The 10,607-nt window shown below is 42.1% G+C and overlaps 1 protein-coding gene across 1 annotated transcript in view; it reads right to left on the minus strand.

The window, feature by feature from the left end:
- Positions 1–10,607, minus strand: part of ERO1LB (ERO1-like beta (S. cerevisiae)) — a 78,547-nt gene that overhangs the window by 60,706 nt on the left and 7,234 nt on the right. The window lies entirely within an intron of this gene.

The following is a 10,607-nucleotide window of genomic DNA, read 5'->3' on the forward strand; positions in this document are numbered from 1 at the left end:
GAACTTGAGGACACTGTGCTAAGTGAAATAACTCAGAGAAAGATAAAAACCGTATGATCTCACTTTCATGTATAGTCTGAACAGAAAACGACAACAAATCCAAGTTCATGAATACAGAGAACAAATTGTAAAGGATATTTGATTTTTTTTTTTTTTTTTGCACTGCTGCTGCTGCTGCTAAGTCGCTTCAGTCGTGTCCAACTCTGTGCGACCCCATAGACGGCAGTCCGCTAGGCTCCTCTGTCCCTGGGATTCTCCAGGCAAGAACACCGGAGTGGGTTGCCATTTCCTTTTCCAATGCATGAAAGTGAAAAGTGAAAGTGAAGTCACTCAGTCATACCCGACTCTTAGCGACCCCATGGACTGGAGCCTACCAGGCTCCTTCGTCCACGGGATTTTCCAGGCAAGAGTACTGGAGTGGGGTGCCATTAGGTACAAAATTCTAATGTTTTATAAAACACTTGTCTTTCTGCTTGTGTAAAATTTCTGTTCATATCTTTTGTTCATTTTTCTACTGGGTTGTCTTTTTCAATGTAGTAATCAATATTGCTTTTTCCCTATTCTATTTTAACCTCTGGAACGCACCATACTAGACCGTCTTATTTTATTCTTCATGTATCTTAAGCTCTCTATAACATTTACTATTCTGTTACCTTTCTGAGCTTCATTCTGAATAATTTATTTGCACTTTTTTCCATTCATTTATTCATTTATCCAACATATTTATTGAGGGCCTAACATAAGCCCTGCACTGTCCTTAGAAGAAAGAAAAGAAAAAAAAGACAAAAATCTCTTCCCTTCAGGTGTTAACATTTTCATAGGAGAGAAAAAAAATGCATGAGCAAAGTATAGAGTCTGTTAGATGATAATAAAGCAATATGGAGGAAAACTAGAAAACTGAGACAGGTGTTACAAAACTGGGACTGCTCATTTTTAAAGAGAGATAGGTACGAAAGGTCTCACTGAAGTTTCAGCCAAAGTTAAAGTGGGGAAGGAGCAAATCAAGCTTTTTTTTTTGAAGGGGGAGGGTGAAAAGAATTCCAGGCACTGAGAATACTAAATGCAAAGGCCCTGATGCAGTAAGGCCCAATGCCGCCCCAGAACAACAGGAAACAACAAGGAAGATTATCTAGCAGGGAAAAGGAGAACTGGGTCTTCCCAGGTGGCTCGTTGGTAAAGAATTCACCTTCCCAGCAGGAGACACAGGTTCAATATCTGTGTTGGGAAGTCCATGGAGTTGCAAAGAGTCGGACACAACTTAGCAACTAAACAATAACAAAAGGAGAATTAGGGGCCTATTATTAAAATATTGGCTTTTCTGAGTCAAATATTTTCTCACACCAGCCAACTCTCCAACTCTCCAGCATCAACTGGGTGCCCAATTCAATTCTAATATTATCTGGAATTGGAGCAGAACCCACAGATTAAGGGTTCAGTCACATAGGACTGCTCCCACTTCAGACACCGGTCCAAGCCCTGGATCACCTGTACTGACTGGCTATAAACAGGGGTTCCCACAACTTCCTTCTCAGGTTTGATAATTTGCTAGAATGACTTACAGAACTCAGGAAAACACTTTACTTATGTTTACTGCAAAGGGTCCAACTCAAAAACAGACAAAAAGAGGAAATGCACAGGACAGGTATTGGGGGTGCACGTGCAGAATTTCCATGCCTCTGAGCTACCCTCCCAGAAAGTCTATGTGTTCACCAATTTGGGAGCTCATTAAAACCCATCAAAAACTCTCTTAAGAGTTTTTACAGAGCTCAAACTACTTTACCCCTCTCCCAAACCTAGAGGTCAGTGGGAAGGGACAAAAGTTCTAATCCTCTAAGCACTTGGCCTTTTTGGACCAGGATCATCATCCTTAAGCTCTCTAGAGGTTCCCACCTAAGTCACCTCAACAGCATAAACTCAGGTATGACTGAAAGGAGCATTCCTATTTCTCAGTAAATTCCAAGGTTTTAGGAACGCTGTGCCAACAACAGGGGACAAACAGCAAGCATGTTTTTGTATTATACCACATTGAGTTACACAGGAAACCACTGAAAAATTTTAAAGCAGAGGCTTGAGAAACCTATATGCAGGTCAGGAAGCAACAGTTAGAACTGGACATGGAACAACAGACTGTTTCCAAATAGGAAAAGGAGTATGTCAAGGCTGTATACTGTCACCCTGCTTATTTAACTTCTACGCAGAGAACATAATGAGAAATGCTGGGCTGGAAGAAGCACAAGCTGGAATCAAGATTGCTGGGAGAAATATCAATAACCTCAGATATGCAGATGACACCACCCTTATGGCAGAAAGTGGAGAGGAACTAAAAAGCCTCTTGATGAAAGTGAAAGAGGAGAGTGAAAAAGTTGGCTTAAACTCAACATTCAGAAAACTAAGATCATGGCATCTGGTTCCATGACTTCATGGGAAACAGATGGGGAAACAAGGGAAACAGTGTCAGACTTTATTTTTTGGGGGCTCCAAAATCACTGCAGATGGTGACTGCAGCCATGAAATTAAAAGACGCTTACTCCTTGGAAGGAAAGTTATGAACAACCTAGATAGCATATTCAAAAGCAGAGACATTACTTTGCCAACAAAGGTCCATCTAGTCAAGGCTATGGTTTTTCCTGTGGTCATGTATGGATGCGAGAGTTGGACTGTGAAGAAAGCTGAGCACCGAAGAATTGATGCTTTTGAACTGTGGTGTTGGAGAAGACTCTTGAGAGTTCCTTGGACTGCAAGGAGATCCAACTAGTCCATTCTGAAGGAGATCAGCCCTGGGATTTCTTTGGAAGGAATACTAAAGCTGAAACTCCAGTACTTTGGCCACCTCATGCGAAGAGTTGACCCAATGGAAAAGACTCTGATGCTGGGAGGGATTAGGGGTGGGAGGAGAAGGGGACGACAGAGGATGAGATGGCTGAATGGCATCACTGACTCGATGGACGTGAGTCTGAGTGAACTCCGGGAATTGGTAATGGACAGGGAAGCCTGGCGTGCTGCGATTCATGGGGTTGCAAAGAGTCGGACACGACTGAGTGACTGAACTGAACTGAACTGAAAGGAATATGGAGTAGTACAAGGTGAGGATGAAGGGTTTCTCTTTTATATTGTATGATCATGGAAGGTGACAATTTAGGTAAGTGAACACGGCAGGTAACATGACACTTAAGCAGAAACCTAAGAAAGTGAGCGAGCGAACCATATGAATACATGAGAAGTGTGTTAGCTATGTAGAGGAAACTGCAGGTCCAAGGGACTCAAAGCAAGAGGATATTTGCCATCTTTGAGGGATAGCAAGGAGGTCAGTGTGGCTATAGCATATGTTTAAGGGGGAGGAGACAGTGAGAAGAACAGATTTGAGGGGGATAAAGTCAGGAATTTAGTTCTTAATACATCAAATTTGTGATACCTATTAACTATCTAAGTGGAAACACTGAAAAAGTAGTTAGATATATGGATCTAAAGCTGAGAATCCTAGACTAGAGATTCTGAGATATAGATACTAAATACCATAAGAAAGTGAAAGTGAAAGTGAAGTCCTGTCCGACTCTTTGCAAGCCCATGGACTGTAGCCCACCAACCTCCATGGGATTCTCCAGGCAAGAGTACTGGAGTGGGTTGCCATTTCCTTCTCCAGGGGTCTTCCCAACCCAAGGATTGAAGCCGGGTCTCCTGAATTCCAGGTATTTAAAGCCAAGAGACTAAAAGATGGCCAAGGTGGAGAGAAGAGAGAGTGTAAGATTTGAACCTTGAGGTTCAAACAATTAGGAACAAGCAAGGGATTCTAATAAAGACTGGCCTGCAGAAAGGAAAGAAATCAGAAAAATATACTATCTTGGAAGTAAAAAAAAAAAAAAAGAAAAAACAAAAGTATGTCAAAGACAGTGAGTGATGAGCTATGAAAAAAGTCTGCAAAATAGTTTTTAAATCTTAGGTTTAGCAAAAAAATCGCTTTAGCAGCAAGAAAGACATTAGTGATTTTGACAAGAGCCATTTTGGAGAAGTAGTAGAGGCAAAAGTCAGACTGAAATGGGCTGAATGATCAGAATAGGAAAGATAAAGATAACTCTTTTGAGGGGTTTCTCTATAGAAAAGAGAAAAACTAAGCAGAGTCATAAGAGATGAGTGGGTCAAGAGAGAACTTTAAAATCGTAGAATTAACAGCATGTTTTATGATGACAGTAACAGGCTCAGTGGTAAAGAATCCGCCTGCCAATACAGGAGACTCAGGTTTGATAACTGAATTGGGAAGATCCCCTGGAAAAGGAAATGTCAATCCACTCCAGTATTCTTGCCTGAGAAATCCCATGAACAGAGGAGCCTGGTGGGCTATATATAGCCCATGGGATCACAAAAAGAGTCAAGACATGACTTAGCAACAACAACAGTCCATTAGAGAAGGGGAAAAAAAAAATCAATGAACCAGAAGAGAAAGGGAAAATTTGCTGGAGCCATGTCCTTGAACTGGAAAGAAGGAATGGGACCAAAATGCAAGTGGAGGGATTGTTCTCTGATAAGAGTACTAACAGTTTATGATAATCTACAGAAGTCAAAATATGTGGGTCAGAGACTAGTAGGTGGACAGATGTGGATTATTCTGATTATTCCAATTTAGTAAAATATAAAGCTAAGAGTTAGGATCAAAAGAAGATATTGGGAGATTAAAGGAAAAAAAGGACATAAAATGGTTTTTCAATTCAATAATCATTTTTTTCTGCTGGATATAATCAACCACTTCATCCATCAAGTTGTTAATTTGATTTCTAAAACTTCTATTTCATTATGTTTTGAACTTTGGGGCCATTCTTTAAAATTTCTTGTTCTTTTTCATACTTTTAAGTCTTTATATTTAAACATGTGAAAGTGTTAGTTGCTCACTCCTGAGTTAGATAGATAGTTAGTCTGACTCTTTGTGACCCCATGGAATGCTGGGCTGGATGAAGCACAAGCTGGAATTATGACTGCCAGGAGAAATATCAATAACTTCAGATATGCAGATGACACCACCTTTATGACAGAAAGTGAAGAAGAACTAAAGAACCTCTTGTTGAAAGTGAAAGAGAAGAGTGAAAAAGTTGGCTTAAAACTCAACATTCAGAAAACTAAGATCATGGCATCCGGTCCCATCACTTCATGGCAAATAGATGGAGAACCAATGCAAACAGGGACAGACTTTATTTTTCTGAGCTCCAAAATCACTGCAGATGGTGACTGCAGCCATGAAATTAAAAGACACTTACTCCTTCAAAGAAAAGCAAAGCTATGACCAAAGTAGATAGCATATTAAAAAGAGACACATTACTTTGCTGACAAAAGTAAATCTAGTCAAAGCTATGGTTTTTTCCAGTAGTCATGTACGGATGTGACAGTTGGACCATAAAAGAAAGCTGAGTGCTGAAGAATTGATGCTATTCAACTGTGGTGTTGGAGAAGATCCTTGAGAGTTCCTTGGGCTGCAAGGAGATCCAACCAGTCAATCTTAAAGGAAATCAGTCCTGAATGTTCATTGGAAGGACTGATGCTGAAGCTGAAACTCCAATACTTTGGCCACCTGATGCGAAGAACTGACTCATTGGAAAAGACCCTGATGCTGGGAAACATTGAAGGCAATAGGAGAAGGGGACGACAGAAGATGAGAAGGTTGGATGGCATCACCAATTCGAAGGACGTGAGTGTGAGCACACTCTGGAAGTTGGTGATGGACAGGGAAGCCTGGTGTGCTGCAGTCCATGGGGTCGCAAAGAGTCAGACACAACTGAGTGACTGAACTGAACTAGACTTAAGCCCACCAGACTCCTCTGTCCATGGAATTCTCTAGGAAAAAATACTTGAGTGGATAGCTGTTCCCTTCTCCAGGGGATCTTCCTGACCTAGGGATTGAACCCAGGTCTCCCTCATTGCAGGCAGATTCTTTACTGTCTGACACACCAGGGAAGCCCCATTTAAACATGGTGATTTTAAATAATACCTGATTATTTGAAAAAAATCTACACTTATTACAGACCTAATTCTATAATCTATATTTCTAAATATCGCATTCATGTTGCCTTTGTGTGTTCTGTGGTTTTTGACTATTAGCTTATTTTTCTTGACACTTCATCTTCAAAAATTCTTTAGGGCCTGTGTAGACAATGAATTCCTCCAGAGGGGATGGTAATGGTGGTAGTTTAATCACTAAGTCAAGTCTGACTCTTTTGCAACCCCATGGACTGTAGACCGCCAGGTTCCTGGGTCATGGAATTTCCCAAGTCAGACTACTGGAGTGTGGCCATTTCCTTCTCCAGGGGATCTTCCTGTCCCAGGGATGAACCCATGTCTCCTACATCTCCTGTATCGGCAGGCAGATTCTTTACCACTGAGCCACCAGAGAAGCCCTCCAGAGGGGATGGATATTTGTTTTTACCTGTAAACTCAGAGCACACCAACCTGAGATTGCTACAAATTAAATTTTCCACTTGAAGATTTTCCCTTCACAGGTAGCATGAATTTGCCCTGTATAAGGACAGCTCATAGAAATTCTCAAGGCAGTTTTCCCCCTGCCTTCCCCTAGCATGTTTGTTCATTCTCCCCTTACTTGTGGTGGATTTCATTTCTCCTTATATTTAAGATGTAGCTCTTTGGAGCCCAAGCTTATGGTGAGGGCCCCTTTTACTTCCCTCTATTTGGGCAGATGTGGGTTTTATTTCTTGTTTATGCCACTCCATGCAGTTGTCAGAGCAGAAGCTCAAGGTCTTCAGAGTTCAGAGGAAGTGGTCAGGGTAATGGCACTGAAGCAGCACTGAGTCTCAAAGTTCTGGCTTTCCATTTTGGGGGGTGGAGGAGGCTTTATATATTCCTTGATTTCTTGCCAGCTCAGAAATGCACTTAGAAAAAATTTAAAATCTGAAGTTACTTCTTTATGGGAAGATTAACTTGTTACCTCATTTGTATCCACTACAATTTAAGTTTCTAGTGTTTTATCATACTCAAGGTTGGCCAAAAAGTTCATTCAAATAAACTTTTTGGCCAACCCAATACAAAGCACACTTGCATTTCATTTACAAGAACATGGGGTATGTGTTGCACAAATGCGTACTTGTGAACAGAAATATCCTTCAAAAAATTAATTCTTCCCTTTATTCTTTACTGATTTTCTTCCAAGTTAGTGAATGAAAGAGAAGAGAAAGAACTGGCTTAGTTCCACCTTTTTATTTTCCTGGGTCTCCCTCTACTTTATTTCTATACCATAAAGAAGCAAGCATACTGAGATGCAACTGTATAGACCAGAAAGATACTCTCCTTCACTTACTTAACTGTGATATTAATCATGTAAGCTCTTTAAATGTCAGTTACCTCACTGTGTGAAAGATGTGTCAAATGAAATGAGACAATGTATTTTTAAACATGTTACAGATTAAAGTATGATTGAACACTATATGAGAAAGTATCACTGGAAACAAAAACCATATGTATTCAATTTTGAGGACTCTTTGGCACACGCTACCTTGAATATGCACAAATCCTTAACTGTTGAACTACATATATTCATTTGGACATAATGAAATTTAAATCATATATATTCATTTGGATATAATAACATTTAGAGTACACATGCAATTATAAAACATCAATACACATTAATTTGTGACAGAAACCTAAAATGAAGCTTCTAAATTGGTGAGAAAGTATACAATTAAAATATACTATCTAAAAAGAAAGAGAAAATGAGAAAAAAAAAACTTTAGAAAAATATCTAAATGTAAACTCTACTCAAAAAGAAATAGCCCACTAATAACTAGAAAATAACTTTATCAAAGACAATTTAGAAAATATACTTTTTATAAGTCTGGTAGATTGCCACTATCTATTTCAAGTGTTTCCAAGTGGTGTTGTAAGATAGCTAAAACGATAACTACATTAGTTACTTGCAAACCTGGTTTAAAATACTGATTCCTGGATCACATCCAGATCCATTAAATCAGAACAGTTGGTAGTGGGTCCAGAGAATGTGCATTTTTAACATCCCACCCTCCCAAACTAAAAGTCCTCCCCTTTTATTTTTATTATTCATTTAGAAAATATTCACACAGGGAGAGAAACTGAGTATTCAGGTATTCTGGAGTTCAGAACACCTTAGGGTCATGAAAAAAAGTGTCTGAATAAAGTCAGAAAAACATGTTTGCACTGTTACCGTCATCAGTTCAGTTCAGTTCAGTCACTCAGTCATGTCCAACTCTTTGCGACCCCATGAATCGCAGCATGCTAGGCCTCCCTGTCCATCACCAACTCCCGGAGTTCACTCAAACTCACATCCATCGCGTCAGTGATGCCATCTAGCCATCTCATCCTCTGTCATCCCCTTCTCCTCCTGCCCCTAATGCCTCCCAGCATCAGGGTCTTTTCCAATGAATCAACTCTTCGCATCAGGTGGCCAAAGTACTGGAGTTTCAGCTTTAGCATCAGTCCTTCCAATGAACACCCAGGACTGATCTCCTTTAGAATGGACTGGTTGGATCTCCCTCCAACACCACAGTTCAAAAGCATCAATTCTTCGGCGCTCAGCTTTCTTCACAGTCCAACTCTCACATCCATACATGACCACTGGAAAAACCATAGCCTTGACTAGACGGACCTTTGTTGGCAAAATAATAGCTCTGCTTTTGAATATGCTATCTAGGTTGGTCATAACTTTCATTCCAAGGAGTAAGCATCTTTTAATTTCATGGTTGCAGTCACCATCTGCAGTGATTTTGGAGCCCCAAAAAATAAAGTCTGACACTGTTTCCCATCTAGTTCCCATGAAGTTATGGGACCAGATGCCATGATCTTAGTTTTCTGAATGTTGAGCTTTAAGCCAATTTTTTTCACTCTCCTCTTTCACTTTCACGAAGAGGCTTTTTAGTTCCTCTTCACTTTCTGCCATAAGGGTAGTGTCATCTGCATATCTGAGGTTATTGCTATTTCTCCCGGCAGTCTTGATTCCAGCTTGTGCTTCTTCCAGCCCAGCGTTTCCTCATGATGTACTCTGTATATAAGTTAAATAAGCAGGGTGACAATATACAGCCTTGACGAACTCCTTTTCCTATCTGGAACCAGTCCATTGTTCTGTGTCTGGTTCTCACTGTTGCTTCCCGACCTGCATACAGGTTTCTCAAGAGGCAGATCAGGTGGTCTGGTATCCCCATCTCTTTCAGAATTTTCCACAGTTTATTGTGATCCACGCAGTCAAAGGCTTTGGCATAGTCAATGAAGCAGAAATAGTGTTTTTCTGGAACTCTCTTGCTTTTTTGATGATCCAGCAGATGTTGGCTATTTGATCTCTGGTTCCTCTGCCTTTTCTAAAACCAGCTCGAACATCTGGAAGTTCACGGTTCATGTACTGCTGAAGCCTGGCTTGGAGAATATTGAGCATTACTTTCCTAGCATGTGCTGCTGCTGCTGCTGCTGCTAAGTCGCTTCAGTCGTGTCCGACTCTGTGCGACCCCGTAGACGGCAGCCTACCAGGCTCCCCCGTCCCTGGGATTCTCCAGGTAAGAACACTGGAGTGGGTTGTCGTTTCCTTCTCCAATGCATGAAAGTGAAAAGTGAAAAGGGAAGTCGCTCAGTCGTGTCCGACTCTTAGCGACCCCATGGACTGCAAACTAGCAGGCTGCTCTGCCCATGGGATTTTCCAGGCAAGAGTTACCTTCAATTTGACTTAACCATCAGCACTAATTGCTTCAAACCATGTCTCCCCTCATCATCTGGCCACATGAGACACCTTTTCTTGTTTTTTTGGGTTTTTTTTAGCTCTTAGTAGTTTTGCCACTCTGCAGCAGGTGCAGACTAGACAGCACCTGGCAGAAGCCTATTCAAATTCTACTGTATAAAAAAAAGAAGCCTTTATTAAGGCAAAAGACCCTGGGAAGCTATTGAGAACCAGCGTATTGAGAACCCTTCTGTAAGCTACGCCTCACAAAGAACCCCCAAACTCTAATTTATCGGCCATCACTCACTGCTGAGGGAGCCACAAGGTCAGACACGGGCCCCCCTCTGGTACTTGAGCTCACCTGGCGACGCCACTCAGCAGACGGAGTACAAGCTGGGTAAAAATACAACGGTCCTGAGAGAGGCGAGGGACTCTCTAGTCCAAAAGTCAAGGAAGTTCAGACTTGTCCCCCTCGCGATCGACTTGGCTTCTGCAGGGCCGCTGGGTCTGTCACCTACTCCCCACCTGCCCCCCACCCATCCCCTGAGTTCCCCGCGAGGAGGGCTTCCCCTTTTCTCTGCGTGCTCTCATCCCAGAACAGCCGCAGAGGTTTTCATCCCCGTCCCATCTCCCGCCACACTCGGAACCGCTTAAACATCGGAAAGATAAAAACGAAAACACCTCAGGGAACCGTCACCATCTTCCTCTTTTTCCTGCCATCACCCCGTATCACCACCCCTCACACCGCAAGCGGCTCGCAGGCGTTTCCTGGACTTGATGATCGGGGCTTCAGCCCCCCGGCTTTTCCGCTCGTCAGAAACCTCCCGGGGCTCCCTCCCCTGCCCGCCCGCGCCTCAGTCGCGGCCCGGTCGCCGCCTCCACCGCCGGCGTTCGGCCGGGGGTCCCCGCACCGCCATCACTCCGGCTTACCAGATCG

Source organism: Bison bison, unplaced genomic scaffold (genome assembly GCF_000754665.1).
Source record: "Bison bison bison isolate TAMUID 2011002044 unplaced genomic scaffold, Bison_UMD1.0 scf7180017864462, whole genome shotgun sequence".
NCBI classification, from domain to species: Eukaryota; Metazoa; Chordata; class Mammalia; order Artiodactyla; family Bovidae; genus Bison; species Bison bison.